This window comes from Pristis pectinata, chromosome 35 (assembly GCF_009764475.1).
Source record: "Pristis pectinata isolate sPriPec2 chromosome 35, sPriPec2.1.pri, whole genome shotgun sequence".
Taxonomy (NCBI): Eukaryota; Metazoa; Chordata; class Chondrichthyes; order Rhinopristiformes; family Pristidae; genus Pristis; species Pristis pectinata.
Genome location: NC_067439.1, coordinates 7,167,599 through 7,191,326, shown reverse-complemented (window position 1 = coordinate 7,191,326; position 23,728 = coordinate 7,167,599). Strand labels below are relative to the sequence as shown.

The 23,728-nt window shown below is 45.8% G+C and overlaps 1 long non-coding RNA gene across 2 annotated transcripts in view; it reads right to left on the bottom strand.

Annotated features, from left to right (window-relative positions):
• The window catches only part of LOC127586442 (uncharacterized), a 43,852-nt gene that overhangs the window by 8,822 nt on the left and 11,302 nt on the right, over window positions 1-23,728 (bottom strand). The window contains exons 3-4 of one of the 2 annotated variants that reach the window (XR_007958687.1): window positions 17,719-17,817; window positions 16,398-16,543 (exon numbers count right to left, since the gene is read on the bottom strand). This is a non-coding gene — a long non-coding RNA (uncharacterized LOC127586442). Of the gene's footprint in view, window positions 1-16,397; window positions 16,544-17,718; window positions 17,818-23,728 lie in introns of those variants that run through there. The other variant, XR_007958686.1, reaches the window with a different exon arrangement.

Genomic DNA, 23,728 nt, shown 5'->3' with positions numbered 1-23,728 from the left:
ACCAGGTGAGGTACCCAAGGTCTGGAGGTGATATCAAACATTGGCACCCTCAAAAATTAAGTAGGGGGTGGAGGAACAGTTGGTGGGACTGCCCCTTTAAGACTGAAGCTCCTTCCTGTCTGGAGGAGTTTGCCAACAGGTTCCTCTCCACATAGTTCTGTCAGGGCTTTTCTCCTCCCCTTTCTGCAGAACATGACCCAAAAGTTTGACCACAAACATTCCTGGAGCTCTTTGCTGGCAACTGGGATAGGAGCCATTAACAGCCTCTTGAAACCAAAGGAAAACAGCTCTGTTTTCAGCCTTAGGCACAGGCTGTCACTGCACTGAGTACCAGGAGAGGGAGCAATAAACTGAAGGACCTCGTCTCCAGCAGGGAGCCCAGTGAGGGTGCTGCATTACACCAGCCTTGGAAGGTTTCACGTCTCCATGCTCAGAGGGTCTCCACAGACTGACTCACTTATCTGAAGCACAGCTACCACCAGGGAACATCACACCCTGGTCAATCTTCAAGTCTCTCACACCTACACACATATGCATATTGACCCAGAATCAGGTTTATTATCACTGACATGCATCGTGAAATTTGTTGATTTGTGGCAGCAGTACAATGCAAGATGTAAAATTACTGTAAGTTACAAAATAAATAGTGCAAAAGAGGAATAGAGGTAGAGTTCATGGGTTCATAGATTGTTCAGAAATCTGATAGTGGAGGGGAAGAAGCTGTTCCCGAAATGTTGAGTGTGGGTCTTCAGGCTCCTGTACCACCTCCCCAATGGTAGTAACAAGAAGAGGGCATGTCCTGGATGCTGAGGGTCCTTAAATGATGGATGCTGCCTTCTTGAGGCACTGCCCCTTAAGATGTCCTTGATGGTGGGGAGGGTTGTGCCTGTGATGGAGCTGGCTGAGTCTACAACCCTCTGCAACCTCTTTTGATCCTGTATGTTGGAGCCTCCATACCAGGCAGTGATGCAACCAGTCAGCATTCTCTCCACCGTACATCTGTAGAAATTTGCAAGGGTCTTTGGTGACGTACTGAATCTCCTCAAACTCCTAATGAAGTCGAGCTGCTGACGTGCCTTCTTCATGATTGCATCAATGTGTTGGGCCCAGGATAGATCCTCTGAGGTCTATCTAGGACCCACCTGCACACAGTAACCTTGCACAGGATACTAGTGCCAGCTACTCTCCGCACTTCCATACAGGAGGCTGTTTGACCCATCGAGACCCTGCCAGCTCGCAGAGTGAGCCCATTCACCTGCTAATTTTCCCTGTAACTTGTTCTCCCCACACTGCGCAGTGTGAGAAGGTCAGTAGCTGAAAGGTCTACTAGCACCAGAGAAGGTCTGGATTTGGCCTCCAGTTGGTCGATCTTGGCTGGTGTGACGAGGTGAGGGAGGAACAGGAGCGCGGCAGGTAGAGTGACCTGGGTTCGATCCTGACCTCGGGTGCTGTCTGTGTGGAGCTTTCACGTTCTTCCCCGTGTTCCGGTTTCCTCCCACATCCCAAAAACATGCAGCTTGTTGGGTTAATCGGCTGCTGTAAATTATCCCTGGTGTGTAGGTGAATGGTAGAATCTGGGGGGGGGGGGCAATAATAAAATGGGATTAGTGTAGGATTAGTGTAATTGGATGGATGAGGGCCAGCAAAGATTCGGTGGGCCAAAGGGCCTGTTTCAGTGACATATCTCTCTGACTATGACTAGAATGGCATGAGCAAGGGAAAGAAACACTGATCACTTGTCAAGAGCCCCTGGCATTTAATATCGACCTGAGAGAAAGAATGGTGATTCGGTTTAATGTCTCAAAGTAAAGACATCATCTCCACCAGTGCTGCATCACTGTGTCAAGCCGTAGCACAGGTATAATGGGCCAAATGGCCTCCTGCGGGTCTGACACTCTTTGCTCCTCATAGTCATAGTTTGTACAGTAGATGGCGCTAAAAGCTAGCAGAAGGAGACAGTTTGTGTTTCATTGCCGCCCGCGCCAGAACAGTGAGAAAGAACTCGCCCATCGCCTGCCTGTGTGTGCTCCTCTCCCTCCCCCAATCTTATTATTCTGGCTTCTGCTCTCTTCCTTTCCAGTCCTGATGAAGGGTCTCGGCCAGAAACGTCGACTGTTTATTTCCCTCCACAGATGCTGCCTGACCTGCTGAGTTCCTCCAGCATTCTGTGTGTGTTGCTCCAGATTCCAGCATCTGTGAGAAAGATTCACTGCATTCCAAAGAGATAAATGAGTACTGGGGAGGGATAATAAATACTATTATTCTTGTGAAGTGGTTAGCTAATATCTGTCATGCTTGTGGGAGGTTAGGACTGGGTTTTGGACAAACTCAATCTGCAAAGACTGAGGAAAATTAAAAGACTTCTGCCGCTGTCTCAATGAGAAGGCTGTTCTACAGTTTCTGGTGTGTCTGATAATGCTCCGTGTTACAACATTAATGATCTACAATTCCAAGCTGTTGCTGTAGAGGCATAAAGGAGACACCAAAAAAAACTCTGCAGATGCTGGAATCTGGAGCAATACACAGAAAGTGCTGGAGGAACTCAGCAGGTCAGGCAGCATCCATGGAGGGAAATAAGCAGTCGAGGTTTCGGGTCGAGACCCTTCATCAGGACTGGAAAGGAAGAGGGCAGAAGCCAGAATAAGAAGGTGGGGGGAGGGGGAGGAGCACACACAGGCAGGGGACAGGTGAGGGGGGAAGGTAGGTGAGTCGGGGGGGGGATGTAATAAGCTGAGAGGTGATAGGTAGAAGCGACAAAAGGGCTGAAGAAGGAGGAATCTGGTAGGAGAGGGCAGTAGACTATGGAATAAAGGATGGCGGAGAGGAGATGAGCAGGTCATCAAGGTGGGGGAAGGAAGTCACAGGAATAAGGGAAGACAAAGGAGTTGGGGAGGGGTGGGAAAGAAAAAGAAAAGATGGGGTTACCAGAAGTTAGAGAAATCGATGTTGAGGCCAGCAGGTTGGAGACTCCCAAGGCGGAATATGAGGTGTTGTTCCTCCAGCTTGCATCTGGCCTCAACGTGGCAGTAGAGGAGGCCGTGGACAGACGTGTCAGTGCGGGAGTGGGATGTGGAATTGAAGTGGGTGGCCACCGGGAGGTCCTGGCTGTTGTGGCGGATGGATAACCCAAGGTAATTGAGACCGATGGCAGGGCCCATGATGAACTGTAGAGGCATTATGTGCAGGGAAGGGTCAGCTTGTAGCTTTGATGGTCAATGACATTCTCTCGTCCATTGGTTCATAAAGTGTGTGTAACTCCTACCTTTAGACCATCTCTACAGTGTCCTGCAGCCAATGACACACACAACACAAGAAATGTCAGTAGGCCTGTTGTACCCCTTCCAACATTCAATAAGGCTGTGTAAAGAGAAGAACAGAGGGCAATCCAGAAGAGAGAGAGAACAAGAGAGACACAGAGCACAAGACATAATAAGGGAGAGAACGAGACAAGGAGTGGGACAGAGTGTGGGACTCAGTGGGAGGTAAAAACAAAGGAGGAATGACACTGATTTGGCAAGTGGGATCGATACCAGGCATCACTGGCTATTGGGTGTCCGTGCTTCAGCACAAGGCCAACATAGCCTCCTCGTGGACGAGGTTGTTGAACCTCGCCACACGTACACATGTGGACGCCACAGACAAGAAAGCTCACAGGCATCTCTACTTCTTCAGAAGGCTGAAGAAATTTGGCATGTCCCTTTTGACGTTCACCAACTTTTATCAATGCACCATAGAAAGCATCCTATCAGGATGCATCACGGCTTGGTACGGCCACTGCTCCGCCCGGGACCGCAAGAAACTGTAGAGAGTTGTGGGTGCAGCCCAGCGCATCTTGGAAACCAGCCTCCCCTCCATGGACTCTGTCTATACCTCTCGCTGCCTTGGCGAAGCAACCAGCATAATCAAAGACCCCACCCACCCGGGTCATTCTCTCTTCTCTCCTCTCCCATCAGGCAGAAGATACAGGAGCCTGAGGGCACGTACCACCAGGTTCAAGGACAGCTTCTATCCCACGGCGATGACTACTGAACGGTTCCCTTATACGATGAGATGGATGGACTCTTGACCTCACAATCTACCCTATTATGACCTTGCACCTTATTATCTACCTGCAATGCACTTCCCTGTAGCTGTGACACTTTACTCCGTATTCTGTTATTGTTTTTACCCTGTACTACCTCTATGCACTGTGTAATGAATTGACCTGTACGATTGGTATGCAAGACAAGTTTTTCACTGGACCTCAGTACAAGTGACAATAATAAACCAAACCAAACCAAACCAAATACTGGAAAATGGAGGAATCCTGGCACTGAACACCTCGTCAGTGTTTATACCCTCAAGGGTCCAAAGGAAAGTGTTCCCATATCCATGTTGATAACCCAGAGTAATTGAGACCAATGGCTGGGCCCATGATGGTTGTGTTTCATCTTAAACACAGGTATGACTGAGATTGATACACAGGAAGATCCCACCCAGGGATTCCCTGCCTCAGCTTCTGAACCACGCTTGCTTCCTCCCAATCCCATAACTGAAGTGCTCTATTTTCACGCCTAAAATTCAGGCACCAAAGCCAAACAAACGGCTTCCATTGAGAAGCAGGGCCTCTCTTATTTGCTTCAGGTTTCTTTAAGCTCTTGAGCTGTGTCTTTCACTAACTTGATCATCGGTAAGTGAAAGCTTTCCATTGCTAGTTGTAAAGTTGGCCTGAGGAAGATTCTAAAATTCCCTTAACATATCAAACGAGGGATCATCCAATGTTTGGAGGCTGTTGGGAGCTCAGCTGGAAATGGCAAGCATGCATTAGTCGGGAGAAAGTCCCAGCTGACACCGTGGTGGGTGAGACCTGCTGCTGTAGTTAACAACCACCACCCATCAGGACAGCTTCCTGCTCCTCATAAGCTGACTGGCTGCCCTTGAAGGAGAGAACAGGTCTGCTTGGATGGTGGCTTTCAGTCACTCTTGGGAAGGAACAACCTCTCCTCAGCACCACTTTGGCAGTTGGTGGAGCTGTTCACCATGTAGCAGAAGGGAAGAAATACTACACCGTTAATATGGAAATATCTCCAAGAATTGAGGGATATGGACATTGTGTAGGTAGAAGGGATTGGTTAGGTGTTTAATTAGTTTGACACAACAATTTGGGCTGAAGGGCCTGTTGCTGTGCTGTACTGTCCTATGTTCTATGAGACTGAGAGAGAGAGAGTGCCTGCACTCTGACGTATTGCATGGTTTCTGAATCTGTTGCAAAGCCACGCTTTAGTTGCATCACCCTCATGACTTCTATCATTCACTCACCGGGTAATTCCCTCCTCCCTCAAACTCCACCCCTCCTCCCCCTCAAGCCCTCCTTCTCCCCGCCCACCCCACGCCCCCCCAGCATCCCGCCCTCTGCACTGAACTGTCACTCTGCCCTTACCTCCTAGGCTCCACCTTCTCGGGGACCATTCTCTGCTGGGATTCCTGTCAGCCACATTTAATTGCCAGTTTTAACCTGGAAAGTGCTGAGCCAAGGTAGAGAAATGCTTTGGAATGATGGAACTCTAGCTTGGTCAGAGAGTGGATCCAAAAGAAGCTCTTAGGTTAATTACAGCTCAAAGGCTGATCTTCTCTCTTTAACCTCCCTGCACTAAGCCCATGCCTCTTGATGCCTTCAATATCTTTTGAAGTATGGCTTCTGCTAGAAAGTGGGAAAAGTTAGAGACAATTTGAGGCTAACAAGATCTCACAAACAGCAAAGCAATCTTAACTACTTGTCTGAGTGACATTGGTTGAGAGATAATCGTTTGTTTCTGATTATCTTGTTCCACCTGTGGAAAGCTTTAGTTTTGCAAGTAACCGTGGCAGACTGACTAACTTCTCAGCGTCAATTAGGTCACATAACATGAACACGGAAGAAAATTATTCAATTACTGGTCTTAGCGTTGTGGGCTCATAAAAGGATGTTTGGTTAAAAACAACTTAAACTTATCTTATCAATTAGAAAAGATTAAGTTTGGAAATAAATGTAATACTACACTACGATATAAAACATATTCTATATACAGCATGGCATAATATTATACTATATAAATATACTACATTATATATGTTATAGAGAGGGGTGGACATAAGAGATTGAGGGAGAGGAGAGAGAGAGAGGGTGAAACAGAGAGGGATAGAGAGTGCAAGACATGGGAAGAGAGGGAGAGACAGAAACAAAAGGTGGGGAACAGAAACAGAAAGGACAGAATGAGACTGAGCTAGAGTGAGAGAGAGAGAGAGAGAGAGAAAGAGAGAAAGAAAGAAAGAGAGAAAGAGAGAAAGAAATAAGAGAGAAAGAAAGAGAGAAAGAAAGAGAGAAAGAGAGAAAGAAAGAAAGAAAGAAAGAGAGAAAGAAAGAGAGAAAGAAAGAAAGAGAAAGAAAGAAAGAAAGAGAGAGAGAGAGAAAGAAAGAAAGAGTGAGTGAGTGAGTGAGTGAGTGTTTGGCTTTGGGAATCCACCCTTGGCCCCAGGCACCTGCTTCTCTGATGTATTGGGTTGTTTCTGAATCTGTTGCAAAGCAGGGTGTTGGTTGCATCACCCTCATGACTTTATCATCCACTGTCCCATTAATTCCCTCCTCCTCAGCTTCTTCACCCCCTCCCCCTCCACATCCCCCACCCCCACCCCCTCCCCTTTCTTGCAAGCCCACCTTCCACCCTGGAATCCTGTCATCTGTACTTCTCAGGGTCCATTCTCTGCTGGGATTTCTGTCAGCCACATTTAATTGCTGGCTTTAACCTGGAAAGCATAATCAGGCTGAGTCAAAGATGAGAAATGTTTTGGAATGATGGAACTCTAGCTTGGTGAGAGGCATGGGTATGGGTCTAAAGGAAGTAATTATGGCACAAGGGGAGGTCTTTCTGCCCATCCAGACCATGCCAGCCCGCTTGGGAGCAATCCAGTCAATCCCATTCGCCACTGTGGTTTATTACGTGTGGAACCACAGGAGATGGGCGAGTCTTAAATGAATATTTCTCATCTGTATTTAGCATGGGGAAGGTCATGGAGGCTAAGGAATTCAAGGAAGAGAATATTGATGTCTTGAAACATATCCACATTACAAAAGAGGAGATGCTGGTGGTTTTAAAGTGCATAAAGGTGGACAAATCCCCAGGGCCTAACCAAGTGTATGTATCTTTGTGGGAAGCCAGGGAAAAAATTATGGGGCCTCGAGTGGAGATATTGGTATCATTGTTGGCCACGCATGAGGTACCAGAAGACTGGAAGGTGGCTAATGTTGTGCCTTTATTTAAGAAGGGCTGCAAGGACAAGCCTGAGGACTACAGGCTGGTGAGCCTAACATCAGTGATGGGAAAGTTACTGGATTCTGGGAGACAGGATCTACCTGCATTTAGAAAGGCAAGGACTGATCAGGATAGTCAGCATGGCTTTGTGCATGGTTTCTCAAGGCTTTGAGATTTTAGAAGAGGTAACCAAGAGCATTGACAAGAGCAGAGCAGCAGACATTGTCTGCATCGACTTTGCTAAGGCCTTTGAGAAGGTCCTGCATGTTAGGGTGGTCCAGAAGGTTAGATCACATGAATCCAGGGTGAACTAGCCTACTGGATACAAATTGTCTTGGTGGTAAGAGTCAAAGGGTGATGGTGGAGGGTTGGTTTTCAGATTGGAGGCCTATGACCAGTGGTGTGCCACAGGAATCAGTGCTGGGTCCCCTGTTGTTCTTCATCTATATTAACAACCTGGATGAGAATCTAGGTGGCATGGTTAGTAATTTTGCAGATGACACCAAAATTGGTGGTATAGTGGAGAGTGAAGAAGATTGTCTAAGATTACAACAGGACCCAGATCAGCTGAGCAACTGGGCCATGGAATGGTAAATGGAATTTAACTCAGACAAGTGCAAAGTGTTGAATTCTGGGAAGTTAAATCAGGTCAGGACTTACACAGTAAATGACAGGGCTCTGAAGAGTGTTGTGGAACAGAAAGGTCTGGAGGTGCAATGTGCAGAGAGACAGTGGAGAATGGATTCAGCATAAATGCAGTCAGTTGGATGGGTTGAAATGTGTTTGAAGTATTAAGAACTTAGAGCATGGATCAGTCCGTGAAATTACAATGTTGTGGCCATTACAGAGACTTGGCTGTCGCAAGGGCAGGATTGGCTGCTTGATGTCCCGAGGTTCAGATGTTTCAAAAGGGATAGGGAGGGAGGTAAAAGAAGGGAGGAGGGGTGGCATTGCTAATCAGGGATCGTATCACAGCTGCAGAGAGGCAGGACGTCATGGAGGGATCATCGACTGAGACAGTGTGGGTGGAAGTCAGAAACAGGAAGGGAGCAATCACTCCATTGGGAGTATTCTATAGGCTTTTATGACACTGAGGGGCAGATAAGTAGGCAGATTTTGGAAAGGTGCAAGAATAACAGGGTGGTCATCATGGGTGATTGGCACCTCCTTAGTGCAAAAGGTTTAGATGGGGCAGAATTTGTTTGCTGTGTCCAGGAAGGATTCCTGACACAGTACGTGGACAGGCCGACTAGAGGAGAGGCCATACTGGATCTAGTACTGGGCAATGAACCTGGTCAGCTGACAGATCTCTCAGTGGGCGAGCATTTCAGAGCTAGTGACCACAACTCCCTGACCTCTCGCATAGCCATGGACAGGGATAGGAACAGATGATATTGGAAAATTTGTAATTAGAGGATGGCTAATTACAGTGGTGTTAGGCAGGAACTTGGAAGTGTAAATTGGGAACAGATGGACTCAGGGAAACACAGCAGAAATGTGGAGGCTGTTTAGGGAACATTTGCATGGGGTTCTGGATAGGTTTGTCCCACTGAGACGGAAAGGATGGTAGGTTGAAGGAACAATGGTTGACAAGAGAGGTGGAACATTTAATCACGAGGAAGAAAGCATATTTAAGGTTTAGGAAGCAAAATTCAGGCAAGGCTCTTGAGAGTTATAAGGTAGCCAGGAAGGAGCTTAAGGAGGGACTTAGACCTAGAATGGGTGAGTAGGAATAAGGAAAACCCCAAGGTGTTCTACACATACATGAAGAACAGGAGGATGACTAGAGTGAGGGTAGGACTGCTCAGGGATAAAGAGGGAAATATGTTCCTGGAGGTGGATGGGGTAGGGGAGGCCCTTAATGAATACTTTGCTTCAGTGTTCACTAGGGAGAGAGACTTTGATAAATGTGAGGTCAGTGTAGAACAGGTTAATGTACTGGAGCATGTTGAAGTTAAGAAAGAGGCAGTGTTGGAGCTTCTAAAAAAACATTAGGATAGATAAGTGCCCGGGGCCAGATGGAATATACCCCAGGTTACTATGGGAAGCGAGGCAAGAGATTGCTGGGGCGTTGACGATGATATTTGTGTCCTCCCTGGCCATGGGGTTGTACCAGAGGATTGGAGGATGGCAAATGTTGTTCCGTTGTTTGAGAAAGGCAATAGAGATAATTCTGAGAATTATAGACAGTGAGTCTTACATCAGTGGTGGGCAAACGATTGGAGAGGATTCTTAGGGACAGGATTTATGAGCATTTGGAGAAGCATAGTCTTATTAGGGATAGTCAGCATGGCTTTGTGAGGGGCAGGTTGTGCCTCACGAGCCTAATTGAATTTTTCAAGGAGGTGACAAAACAAATTGATGAAGGTAAAGCGGTGGATGTGGTGTATATGGACTTTAGTAAGGCGTTTGACAAGGTTCCTCATGGTAGGCTCATCCAGAATGTCATGAAGCATGGGATCCATGGAGACTTGGCTGCATGGATTTGGAATTGGCTTGCCCACAGAAGGCAGAGGGTGATAGTAGATGGCGAGTATTCTGCCTGGAGGTCAGTGGCTAGTGGTGTTCCGCAGGGATCTGTTCTGGGACCCCTGCTCTTTGTGATTTTTATAAATGACTTGAATGAGGAAGTGGAGGGATGGGTTAGTAAGTTTGCAGATGACATGAAGGTTGGAGGTGCTGTGGACAGTGTAGAAGGTTGTCGTAGGTTACAATGAGATACAGACAAGATGCAGAGTTGGGCAGAGAAGTGGCAGATGGAGTTCATTCTGGACAAGTGTGAAGTGATACACTTTGGAAGATCGAATGAAGGCGGAGTACAAGGTTAATGGCAGGATTCTTAGCAGTGTGGAGGAACAGAGGGATCTTGGGGTCCAAGGCCATAGATCCCTCAAAGTTGCTGCGTAAGTTAATAGGGTGGTTAAGAAGGCGTATGGTGTGTTGGCCTTCATTAGTTGGGATATTGAGTTCAAGAGCCGTGAGGTAATGTTGCAGCTCTATAGAACTCTGGTTAGACCACATTTAGAGAACTGTGTTCAGTCTGGTCACCTCATTATAGGAAGAATGTGGAAATTTAGAGACGGTACAGAAGAGATTTACCAGGATGCTGTTGGATGAGAGAACATGTCTTATGAGGAAAGGTTGAATGAGCTAGGGCTTTTCTCTTTGGAGTGACACAGGATGAGAGGCGACTTGATAGAGGTGTATAAGATTATGAGAGGCATAGACAGAGTGGACAGCCAACACCTTTTCCCCAGGGCGGCAATGGCCAATACCAGAGGACATCAGTTTAAGGTCGAAGGAGGAAAGTTTAGGGGAGATGTCAGAGGTAGGTTTTTTACACAGAGAGTGGTGGGTGCCTGGAACACACTCCTGGGGGTGGTGGTAGAGGCTGATACAATAGGGACAGTTAAAAGACTCTTAGATAGGCACATGGATGTAAGAAAAATGGAAGGTTGTGTGCTGTGTAGGAGGGAAGGGTTAGATTGATCATAGAGTAGGTTTACATAGGTCAGCACATGGTGGGCCGAAGGGCCCGTACTGTGCTGTCCTGTTCTATGTTCCATGTTCTATGTATATAGTTCTCTAACAGTTGTGAGATAGGTAGACAATGTGAAGAAGAAGATATTGGTGAGACTGTACGCAGTTCTGGTCACCTAGCTCTGAGAAGGTTGTGATTAAACCAGGGAGGGTGCAGAAAGGATTAATGAGGATTTTACTGGGACTGGAGGGGAGTCTGGATAGGCTGGGACTCTTTTCCTTGGAGCGTACCTGACTGAAGGGTGACCTTATAGTGGTACACAAAATCATGAGGGGCATCGATAGGGTGGATGGTCACAAGTCCTTTTCCCAAGGCAGGGTTGTCTAAAATTTAAGGTGAGAGGGGAAAGATTTAAAAGGGGCCTGAGGGGCAACTTCTTCACAGAGAGGTTGGTTGGTGTGGAACGAGCTGCCAGAGGAAGTGGTAGAGCCGGGTACAATTACAATATTTAAAAGACATTTGGAAAGATACATGGATAGGAAAGGTTGAGAGGGATATGGGCCAAATGCAGGCAAATGGAGCTAGCTCAGGTAAGCAACTTGTTTGGCATGGACAAGTCTGCTTCTGTGCTGCATGACTCTCTGACACTATGTCCCTGCAAACCTATCTCCCTCCAGAGCTGATGCATTTTACCTTCAAAACCATTGATTGACTCTGCTCCCACCACCCTGGTAGACGGTGTTCCAGGTCACCATTCCCTGTGTCAACCTTTCACATTCCCTCTCCCCAGTAATCCTTCCCAAAACATTAAATCTGTGTCCTCCAGCCCTTCTTGCCGTCAGTCACCTTACCTACAACTGTCACGACCCTGCCACCTCTTTTAATTCTCTCAGCTCCTTTGTTCCCAGGAGAACAACCCAGCTTTGCAGTGATTAACCTAAAATAAAACAGAATAAAGATACCAAAAAGAGAGGATATCTGGGAATATTAGGAAATGAGCTAAATAGATAAAAGGTAAGACACTTTTAGTCATGATAGTGTGAGTCTGCAGGTTGTGAAACACTTCTTTCGAGAGTGAGATTAGTCATGAAATAATTTGTCTTGAGTTTCACAGAGGAAGTGGTTACTGAGATGAAAAAATATCAGTTGTTTGCTAGAAGGTAATTCTAGGGAAGGTGGTACTATCTCTCTAAGATGATACCAGAGCATGGCAACTCTTTGCAAGTTGCTCACAGATCTATTCATTAGTCAAAGTCAATTAGACAAGTACATGCACAGTTGCAATGAAAAACTTACTTGCAGCAGCATCACAGGCACACAGCAACAGATACTCATCATTCACAATAAAAACATGAACTAACCATAAATAATACATAATTTTTACAAGGAAGGACACAATTAGAACAAAACAAAACGATGTCCATTGCAGTGCAAAGTGGTCAAAGTGGTCATAGTGTTGCTGTACTGAGGTAGTGATTAGGGTTTTGCCGGTTGGTTCAAGAACCGAATAGTTTGAAAGGAAGTAGCTGTTCCTGAACCTGGTAGTGTGGGACTTCAGGCTTCTGTACTTCCTGCCCGATGGTAGCTGTGAGAAGATGGCATGGAGATCTATTACGTCTATTTAATTGTTCTAGTCTTTTAAATCTAAATTCTATGACTTTGAGAATTAAGATAAGGTAGAGAAATCTTTATTAGTCACACGCACATCAAAACACACAGTGAAATGCACCTTTTGCATAGAGTGTTCTGGGGGCAGCCCACAAGTGTCACCACACTTCCAGCACCAACATAGTATGCCCACAACTTCCTAACCCATACGTCTTTGGAATGTGGGAGGAAACCGGAGCACCCGGAGGAACCCACGCAGACACGGGGAGAATGTACAAACGCCTTACAGACAGTGACTAGAATTGAACCTGGATCGCTGGCGCTGTAAAACATTATGCTAATCGCTACACTACTGTGCCTGCCTACTATATTATTGTTACCAACATTGTTCATTTTGTTATTGGTTTTCTCTTCGGACTACCCCAATGTACTTATGTCATGAAATTATCTGTCTGGATGGCACGCAAAACAAATCTTTTCAATGTATCTTAGTACATGTGACAATAGTAGTAAACCAATAATAATAAATCAAAGTCACTCATCCCTGGAACCATAGTGTTAAATCTCCCTGCAGTCTCTCAAGGTCCTTCACATGCTTCCCAAAGTATGGTGACCAGAGTATGGTGCAACACTCCAGATGTGGTCTAACCAGAGTTTCAGTGTGACTACCCTGCTTTTGTAATCAATCCCTTCAATATATCCTGCTACCTGCAAAGATCAAAGCTCGTGAGCACCAGGGAACCTCCAGAAGCCATCAGCAACATTGCCCCTCCCTGTCCTTTCTGACACAACATGTCACCTCACACTTCTCTATTAAACTCCATCTGCCACTTGTCTGCCCATCTGTTTCCGTCCTATTGAGGTTGATTCGCATCACCCTCACAGTTTACATCGATATTGGGCAAATTTCGAAAGGCAGAGGTGAGGGCGAGTGCGGGTGGGTTGTCCGGAGTTTGGAGCCAGGCACTCACCTGGGAACGGAATGTTGTAGATGGTGGGGTGGACAGTCAGAGGTTGGGCTGGGGTTGGAAGCTGGAGGAGGTTACAAAGGTAGAGAGGGAAAGTAATAAAGGGATGATGTAGAGAGGAGACAATCATTGCTGATAAGCTACTTAATGATGGGAACCTGGGCTTTACCATCATCCTCACTGTTTCTAAACCCTGGAATTGCCTCCATGTTAGCACGGTGGGAACACCTTCACCACAAAGACTGCAGTGCTTGAAGAAGGCCGTTCACCTGCACCACCTCAGGGGCAAACGCCAGTGTGGCCAGTAACATCTACACTGCGAGTGGTTAAAACATTCAGTGTTGTAGACAGCAGAGATACTTAATGAAACTTGGATATTGCCACATTGTCCAACCCAGATGACTTTGCACATGCATGCGCACACATGCACACATACACATGTGTGCACGCATACATACACAAACATGCATGGACAAACACACACTTTCACAAGTGCATAAACACACACAGACACACATACATATGCATATACACATGCACACTCATGCATGCCCACTCAAGCACACATACATGCATATGTGTGCACACAAACACACATGCATACACATACATGCATACATTAGATTGTGACATAGTACATGATGTAATATATGTAGCATGAGGTATGTAGCATGGTGAATCTAGCCTGTGACATGTAGCATGAGACAGTACAGTCCATTTAGCTTGTGGCATATAGTAAAAGGCATGTAGTGTGTAGCTGAGGCATGTGATAGGGTGCAGCTAGCCTGTGACAAATAACACACAGCATGTAAGGTGTTAGAATGAGGCATGTAATATGTACATCCACCCTGTAATGTTTGTACGTGACGGCACGGTAGTGTAGCGGTTAGCGTAACGCTATTACAGCGCCAGTGACCCGGGTTCAATTCCCGCCGCTGTCTGTAAGGAGTTTGTACGTTCTCCCCATGTCTGCGTGGGTTTCCTCTGGGTGCTCCGGTTTCTGCCAGATTCCAAAGACATACGGGTTAGGAAGTTATGGGCGTGCTATGTTGGCGCTGGAACGTGGCGACACTTGTGGGCTGCCCCCTGCACATTCTCAGTAACATGAAAAGACTCATTTCACTGTGTGTTTCGATGTACATGTAACTAATAATTAAATATCTTAAATATCTTACATACTATGTAAAACGTAACACCTTGCCAGAGGTACACAGGTCATGAACCAACCGCACAGGCAATGTGACATGTAGCATCTGACCTGCACCATGTTGTGGAAAACTTAGGCACACAAGGAGGCCATTGTACCCAAGCCAATTTAGAAGATCTTCCCAGCCTAATCCTTCCTTCCAGCCCCGGGTAAATTGGTAAATTGGTTTATTATTGTCACATGTACCGAGGTACAGTGAGAAACTCTGTTTTGCATGTCATCCACACAGATCATTTCACCACATCGGTACATTGAGGTAGTCCAAGGGTAAAACAATAACAGAATATAGAATATAGTGTTACAGCTTATCCTGTCATGGCTTTTCCAAGCACTGCTTGAACGTGATGACACTTTTTATCCCCCACCAAAAAGACAAACTGCTGGAGGAACTCAGCGGGTCGAGCAGCATCTGTGGAGGGAGACGGACAGTTGATGTTTCTGGTCAAGACGAAGGGTCTCAACCCAAAACATCAACCATCCATTTCCCCCCACAGATGCTGCCCGACCCACTGAGTTTCACCAACAGTTTGTTTTTTGTTCCAGATTCCACCATCGGTGGTCTCTTGTGTCCCCATTTATCCTCCACCGCCCTTTCAGGCTGTGAGACCCCACCGTCCTCATGGTGAAAACATTTTGCCACGTTTCCCCTTCTCCCCTCTAATCCTTCTACCCCTGCCTCCCCTTCCTCCCCCACCCCCACCCCGCCCTATGATCTCTCTACTAAAGGTCCTTCCTATTTATTCACTCGAGCTCCTTAATTGTATTCATCTCACTTAAGTCTCCCTTCAGCCTTCCCCATTCTGAAGAAAACAGCCCTACCCCATAACTACTTCCAGTAATGTGGGGACCAGAACTGTATACGTGGAACATAGAACATGGAACATGGAACAGTACAGCACAGAACAGGCCCTTCAGCCCACAATGTCTGTGCCAAACACAATGCCAAATTAAACTAAATCTCTTCTTCCTGCACATGATTCATATCCCTCCATTCCCTGCATATTCATAGGTCTACCTAACAGCCTTTTAAACACCACTATGGTATCTGCCTCCACCACCACCCCTGGCAGCCCGTTCCTGGAACCCACCACTCCCTGTGTAAAAAAACTTGCCCTGCACATCTCCTTTAAACTTTCCCCCTCTCACTTTAAATGCATGTCCTCTAGTGTTTGACATTTCTACCCTGGGAAAAAAGATTCTGACTGTCTACCCTATCTCTGCCTCTCATAATTTTATAAACTTCTATCAGGTCTCCCCTCAGCCTCTGACACCAGAGAAAGCAACCTAATTTGTCCTACCCCTCCTTATAGCTCTTACCCTCTAATCCTGGTAAACCTCTTCTGCACCCTCTCCAAAGTACAGTAAAACTGGCCTGAACTAGTGTTGTATACAGTTCCAGCATGACTTCCCTGCTCTTGTACTCTATGCCCCTTACATTTTGTGCCACTCTTACACACTCTATTCTGACTTATATTCTATGCCTCTGCTTAAAAAAATGAAAGCATCCTGTGTGCCAAAGTAACACAAGATGTAGTATGTAACACATAATATTTAGTACATAGGACCGTTTGTTGTTTGAAGCGTGTTGCATCGAGCATGTAGCATGTGGCATGATGGTGTGGAATGCAGTATGTAACGTGTAGCATGTAGCTGCACCAGACTCTCTCCATATTTGGGCATATCTGAGCATGACCCTGGTTTTAGTGTGACAGCTGCTTCATCGTAATTCCCTAGCAACCAGCCTGTCGTCAGCAAACTGGAGACCCTAACCAGGCAACTGAACTGGTCCCTGCAGATGTAGCCATGGCAACAGGGCTAAAATCAATCGCTTCATTCCTTGGTTGTGACAAGACTTACGTCACAAGCTCGCACTGTCCAGCTTCACCTTCTGCACTGCCTCAATTTTAATCTCGTTGATTTTCATTTGTTCCCCAAGAAGACATATCCCAGCACAAAAGCAAATGAAATACAGAGAGGAAATGTTGGAAATACTCATCAGGTCGGGCAGCGTCTGTGGAGGGAGAAACAGAGACAATAAGTTTAAAGTGAGAAGGGAAAGATTCAACTTTTTCACTCAGAGGGTGATGAGCATATGGAACGAGCTGCCAGAGGAAGTGGTAGAGGCAGGTACAATTACGACATTAAAAAGTCATTTGGGCAGTCACATGGATAGGAGAGGTGTAGAGGGATATGGGCCATATGCAGGCAAGTGGGACGAGCTCAGGAGGTCAGCATGGATGAGTTGGGCTGAAGGGCCTTTTCCGTGCTGTATGACTATGACTCCATGACCACAGCACAATGTCCTCAACTCTCCCCACTGTTGAGGACATCTACAAAAGCGATATCTCAGAAAGGGACAGCCGACATCAGGGACCCTCACCAATGGGGCCATGTCTTCTTCTCGATGCTGCCATCAGGCAGGAGGTACAGGAGCCTGAAGACCCACACCTCAAGGTTCAACAACAGGTTCCTCCCCACTGCTGCCAGGTTCTTGAACCCACCTGAGAAACCCTAACACTACCTCGGACTGTATTTCTTTTTCACTATGACTCTAATACTTTATTGACCTATCATCAGAAGTGGGAAAATTTAGAAAAGGAATTGCTCTTCTGCAACAAACTGGAATGGCTGGTTATCTGAAATTGTTGAGTTCAATATTGAGCCTCCAGAGTTTTAGTCAGAAGATGAGGTGCTGTTCCTTGAGCATTATATTTTATGTCGTGGAGAAGGGGAGGGGGTGAAGAGAGCAAAGGGAATATCTGTTATAGGGAGGAGACCAGGATAAAATGGGTGACGTGGATTGGTGTTGGCTGAGGTAGAGCGTGAGTGCTTATTAATGGAAGCTCATCTGTCTGAGGGAGGTGTAAATAGAGGGAGATCAGAAGAGAGGGAAACATGTGGATCTACAGCTCACGGCATGTGGTGCAAAGTTGTAACTCGGGGGGGATGTTGGGAAAGCTCAGGAGGTCAGGTGGCATCTGTGGAGAGAGAAACATTGAGCTACATCCAAAATAGTTCGGGACTGAAAATCAAAACATTGCACATGGTGGAAATCAGAAACACAAAACAATAATGCTGGAAGCATTCAGCGTCCACAGGGAGAGGAAAACTGAGTGAGCATCTCATCAATGATTCTCCCACCATGAAACATCAATGACTCTCCCACCATTGTCCCAAAACACCAACCTTAGCAGCCTCCCCACAGATCTCGCCTGGCCCACCGAGAGCTCCCAGCATTCCCTGCTCTTGTGGCCTCTTCTCCAACAAACTGGAAAGGCTGGTTATCTGAAATTGCCGAATTCAACATTAAGCCTCAAGAGTTTTAGTCAGAAGATGAGGTGATGCTCCTTGAGATTACGTTATTGGAACAATGGTGGCCAAAACTCAGAGAATTAAAGAGATTGGTGCCTAATTCCTTAACATGATCCCAGGCCCCTATGTGTGAACTCATATAGTGAGTATTCCGGACTGTCACCAGGTATGGTTTTGCAGTGATGTCTGACAGTGCTCTCACCTCTAAGACTAACCACTAAGGTTCAAGTATAGGTCCAGACATCTGATCCCATAATCCAGGCTGATGAGCTCGGGCTTTTCTTTTTGGAGAGAAGGAGGATGAGAGGTGACTTGATAGAGGTGAACAAGATGATAAGAGGCATAGATCGAGTGGACAGTCAGAGACGTTTTCCCAGGGCGACAATGGGTAACACGAGGGGTCATATTTTTAAGGTGATTGTAGGAAGTTATAAGGGGGATGTCAGGGGTAAGTTTTTTGCACAGAGAGTGGTGGGTGTGTGGAACACACTGCTAGCGGAGGTGGTGGGGGCAGATACATTAGGGGCATTTAAGAGACTCTTAGTTTGACACATTAATGATAGAGAAATGGAGGGCTATGTGGGAGGGAAGGGTTAGATAGATCTTAGAGCAGGATAAAATGTTGGCACAACATTGTGGGCCAAAGGGCCTGTACTGTGCTGTAATGTTCTACGTTCTTGTTCTATTGCAGTTCTGAGGCTGTGCCGTACTGCAGGAGGCACTGACTTTAGAATAAAAATGAGGGCTTCCTCTACACACTTATACTAGTGGCATGATCAGAGAGGAGACACATCCTGTTGTCCTGGACTATATTTGCTGCCCCAACCAACATTCTTAAATCTGATACTTATTGATGATTCTGACACCTGATACATACAATGGGGTAGTGACTACCCTTCAAAAATTAACCATAAACCATTGTGGATGCCCTGAGATTGCAACAGGTGCTATAGGAATGCAAGTGAGTCCTTGTTCCCTCAAGCGGGCTTGAGTCCAAGAGATTATTGCCAGGCTTTTAGTGAACCGTGAGAGGAATGAGACACCTACAACACCTGCATTTGGCTCTTTACAGATACTAGTGATGTTTGTTTGGCCTTGTATGGTATATTCAAAGCAACCTTCCTTTCTCCAGTGGCAGGTCCTAGTTGATGCCAGGGTCAATACCAAATGTAGGGGGCATTACTGATGAATAGTGAGGATCCAAATCAATACTGAATTTCTTTCGGGCAGTTCATTCTTGTCCAACCACAGGCATGATGGGCCAAATGGTTTCCTTTGTGCTCTATCGTTCTGTTATAACATGTAGGGGCGGGGCTTGGAGGGATATGGGCCGAATGCAGGAAATTGGGACTAGCAGGGTGGGCGCCGCGGTCGGCATGGACTGGTTGGGCCAAAGGGCCTGTATCTGTGCTGTATTGGTCTATGACTCTATGTCAAATTTTGTTAGATAACATCTTCTTACATAAAAGTTTCAAGTTGTTGGTTTTGTACAGAGATAGAAATACCAAAGATACCTTTGATCTGATCAACACCCTGATCCTCAGTATTTACTGAATATTAGGGAAGTAATAACTATATTACCAGGCAGCGATAGGAATGCAGATTTGATGTCACAATCAGATCAGTCATGATCTCATTAAATGGTAGGACAGGGTCGAGGAACTGGGTGGTAAATTGGTAAATTGGTTTATTATTGTCACATGTACCGAGGTCCAGTGAAAGACTTTGTTTTGCATGCTGCCCATATTGATCACATCAGTGCATTGAGGTAGTACAAGGGAAAACAATAACAGAATGCAGAGTAAAGTCACAGAGAAAGTGCATTGCAGGTAGACAATAAGGTGCCAAGCCATAACAAAGTAGATTGTGAGGTCAAGAGTCCATCTTATTGTAGAAGGGGACCATTCAATACTCTTATAACAGTGGGATAAAAGTTGCCCTTGAGCCTGGTGGTACGTGCCTTCAGGCTTTTGAATCTTCTGCCCAGTGGGAGGGGGGAGAAGAGAGAATGTCCGGGGTGGGTGGGGTCTTTGATTATGCTGACTGCTTTACCGAGACAGTGAGAAGTGTAGACAGAGTCCGTGCAGGGGAGGCTGGTTTCTGTGATGTGCTGAGCTGTGTGCCGACTCCTGCTCCTAATTCCTACATTTGTGCTGAGACACAAGAGATACTGGAATCTGGAGCAACAGATTGTTTGTTGTTGTATATGTTAATATTTTCTGCTCATCTGATCTTATCCAGACACAAGTGAAGGAAGCAGAGGGAGCAATTGCTGTGAAGGTCAATGGCAGGCGTGAAGCCCGAGGATCTCGATCCAATGCCACGAGAAGTTCAATGACCTAATACATGTGGACCAGGTCAGAGAACGCATCAAGTGCCATGTCCTACCAACTGCATCAGTCACCTTCCACATTTTTCTTTCTCTCCTCTCTCTCCCTCTCTCCCTCTCTCTCCCTCCCTCCTGTCAATCAATTGCATGTCATACAAGTCAGTGATAATAAACCTGATTTCTGATTCTTAAGATCTCCCCTCATTCTCCTATACTCCAATATAGCCTGCCCTATAACTCAGTCCCTCAAGTCCTGGCCACATCTTTGTAATTCTTTCTTGCCCTTTTTCCAGCTTAATGGCACCTTTCCTGCATGCTCAATGGTAACCAAAACCAAAACAGCTGATCCCCTGGTGGGCTCGTCAATGAGTTGCTCCAAAAAGCCATCTCATAGACATTCCACAAACTCGGTCTCTTGAGATCCACTGCCTTGCTGGCTTTCCCAATCCACCTTCATGTTAAAATCCCCCATAATTATCTTAACGTTGTCCCTTTGACATGCTTTTTCTATTTCTAACTGTGACTTATAGTCCACATCCCGGCTGCTGTTAGGGGGCCTATATATAACTGCTATTATTGTCCTTTTACCCTTGCTATTTCTTAGCTCCACCAAGGTGCAAGGGCCTTGGTCCCTTAAGGTGCAAGGGCCATGACGAGCTAGATTGTGAGGTCAAGAGTTAATGTTTATCGTACAATAGGTCTGTTCAAGAGTCTTATAACAGTGAGACAGAGCTGTCTTTGAGCCAGGTAGTGTGTGCGTTCAAGCTTTTGTACCTTCTGCCCGACGGAAGGAGAAGATTGAATGTCTGGGGTGGGAGGGGTCTTTTATTATGCTGGCTGTTTTCCCAAGGCAGCGGGAAGTGTAGACAGAGACCGTGGAGGGGGTATGAGTTAATTCTGGTTAATATGGGTTAAATGCTGGAAAGACTCAGTGGGTCAGGCAGCATCTGTGGAAAGAAAAACAATGTTCCAGGTTGAAGATCCTTTGTAAGAACTGGGAAAGAGAGAGATTGGGGGAGAGAATATCTAGGGCCAGGGCATCATCAGCCTTCATCAGCCAGGGCACTGAGTGTAGAAGTTAAGATGTCATATGGCAGTTGTATATTTTGTGCCTTTTTTTGGATTGGGTGCTGTGTAACGAACCGGAGGTGATTAGGGAACTAAAGGCAATGGAACCGTTAGGAACTAGCGACCACAATATGACTAAGAGTTCAGTTTCAAATTTGAAAAGGAGAAGCTGATAGCAGGTGTATCGATATTTCAGTGGAACAAAGGAAACTACAGTGGCATGAGAGAGGAACTGGCCCAAATTGATTGGAAGAGTAAGCTAGTTGCAGGGACAGCAGAGCAGAAAAGGGTAGAATTTTTACAAGAAATAAGGAAAATGCAGGATAGATATATTCCAAGAAAAAAGAAGGTTTTGAATGGAAAAAAGGCACAGATGTGGATAATGAGAGGGGTTAAGGCTAAAATTAGAGCAAAAGGGAGGGCATACAAGGAAGCAAAAATTAGTGGGAAAACAGAAGACTGGGAAACTTTTAAAAATCTACAGAAAGAAACTAAGAAGGTCATTAGGAAAGAAAAGATGAATTATGAAAGGAAGTTGGCAGATAACATTCAAAAGGATACAAAGAGTTTTTTTTAAATATATGAAGAGTAAAAGAGAGAGACGGGTTGATGTAGGACCAATCGAAAACGGTGTAGGAGAGATTATAATGGATGAGAAAGAGATGGCAGAAGAACTAAATGAGTATTTTGCATTGGTCTTCACTGTAGAAGGCATCAGCAATATACTGGATAGTCAGGGTCTCAGGGGATAGAACTGAGTTCAGTTAAGATTACTAGAGAGAAGGTGCTAAGGAAGCTAAATGGGCTGAAGACGGAAAAGTCTCCTGGACCGGATGAGGTGCACCCCTGGGTTCTGAAAGAGGTGGCTTTAGAGATTGCGGATGCATTGTTGATAATTTCCCAGGAATCGATAGACTCCGGCATGGTTCCGGAGGACTGGAGGGTCGCAAATGTAGTTCTGCTGTATAAGAAAGGTGGGAGGCAGCATAAAGGAACTTACAGACCTAGTAGTCTGACATCGGTGGTGGGAAAGATATTGGAATCAATCCTCAAGGATGAAGTTATGGAATACCTAGAGGTGCAAGGCAAGGTAGGTCCAAGCCAGCATGGTTTTGTGAAGGCTGACCAACCTATTGGAGTTTTTTGAGGAAATCTCAGGTAGGGTGGATAAGGGAGAGGTGGTGGACGTTGTGTATTTAGACTTTCAAAAGGCCTTCGACAAGGTGCCGCACAAGAGACTGATTAATAAGATGAGAGCTCATGGAATTACAGGTAGGATATTAGAATGGGTGGAGCATTGTCTGGTAGGCAGAAAGCAAAGGGTGTGAATAAAAGGATCCTGTTCTGGTTGGCCATTGGTTACTAGTGGTGTTCCGCAGGGGTCAGTGTTGGGGCCGCTTCTTTTTACTTTGTACGTTAATGATTTGGATGATGGAGTAAACGGTTTTGTGGCTAAGTTTGCAGACGACACCAAGATAGGTGGAGGAGTAGGGAGTATTGAAGAAACAGGAGGGTTGCAGAGAGACTTAGATAGTTTAGGAGAATGGGCAAAGAAATGGCAGATGAGATCCAATGTTGAGAAATATGCCATTGTACACTTTGGAAAAAGAAATAAATGGGCAGGTTATTATCTAGATGGGGAGAAAATTCAAAGTACAGAAGTACAAAGGGACTTGGGGGTCCTCGTGCAGGATACCCTAAAGGTTAACCACCAGGTCAGATCAGAAGGAGAGAAGTGTTGATGAGGCTCTATGGGGCACTGGTGAGACCTCATTTGGAATACTGTGTGCAGTTTTGGGCCCCATATCTTAGGAAGGATGTACTGATGTTGGAGAGGGTTCAGAGGAGATTTACGAGGATGATTCCCGGAACGAAAGGGCTTACATATGATGAGCGTTTGTCGGCTCTTGGACTGTACTCACTGGAATACAGAAGAATGAGAGGGGACCTCATAGAAACATTTAGAATGTTGAAAGGACTGGACAGAGTAGCTGTTTCCCTTGGTGGGTGAGTCCAGGACTAGAGGGCACAATCTTAGAATTAGAGGGTACCGGTTTAAAACAGAAATGAGGAGAAATTTCTTTAGCCAGAGGGTAGTGAAATTGTGGAATTCTTTTGCCACATACAGCTGTGGAGGCCCAAGCATTGGGGTCGTTTAAGGAGGAGATAGATAGGTATCTAATTAGTCAAGGTACAAGGCCAGAAATTGGAGCTAGATAGGAATAGTTTTTTTAGTGTAGCTCATGGAGCAGACTCGATGGGCCGAATGGCCTACTTCTGCTCTTTTGTCTTGTGATCTTATTGTCTGCCTGCAGTGCACTTTCTCTGTAACTATAACACTATATTCTGTGTTCTGTTATTGTTTTTCCCTTGTACTACCTTGATGTACCGATGTGATGAAATGATCTGTCTGGATAGCATGCAAAACAAAAGCTTTTCACTGTATCTTGGTACATGTGGCAATAATAAACCAATTACCAACAGAGT